A 756-nucleotide genomic window follows, 5' to 3' on the forward strand; every position below is an offset into this window, starting at 1 on the left:
ATAACATATTATTTGTATAAATTCTTAGAGGCTAAATTTATCATGTCAAATTTGTAAAAACTTGGATTTGTCACTCTTGATTTAAATGGCAAAAAAAATTTGGAGATACCATAAAAAAAATTAGAATTCTCAAACAAAAATAAGGCTTAGGCACTTATTTTTTCTACGTCATTACTTTAATAAAGGATTAAAAGTAAAATACTTGACTATTAAATATTCCAAGAACTATGGACAAATTTAAAAGAAAGGTATGAACACTAAAAGACTATATTATTGCCTAAAGCTCGTTATGAGTAGATACATTTAAAGCTGCAAGATTTTAAAATAGTATATGAATACAATTCTGTACTTTTTAAAATAAGTTTACAATTGAAATTGTGTGGCCAATAAGTTACCGATGAGGACTTAATGGAAAAAAAAATTTTCACATTCCACACTTCCAACGTGCTGTGACAATAACAGTATTGTGAAAAGGATTTTAAAAGGTATACTATGACCTAATAGGTTGTCTCCTATTGACAGAAAAAAATAATGAATTATTAATGAAAAAATCATGATGTTTGTCCAACTGGCTCAACTGCTTTTTCTGAAGTGAATGTGGGATCTCGTGAACATAAAAAAGACCATGGTTAGAATAACGGTCGAAACCGTGGTCGTGGTCGTGGATGTGGACGTGGAAAATGGAAGAATAGGGTTCCTACTCATAACCAAAAGTGAAATAAACATAAGACGCGTGATCCGAGCTATAATGTAAAA

The sequence above is a fragment of the Arachis stenosperma genome, chromosome 10 (genome assembly GCF_014773155.1).
Source record: "Arachis stenosperma cultivar V10309 chromosome 10, arast.V10309.gnm1.PFL2, whole genome shotgun sequence".
NCBI lineage: Eukaryota > Viridiplantae > Streptophyta > Magnoliopsida > Fabales > Fabaceae > Arachis > Arachis stenosperma.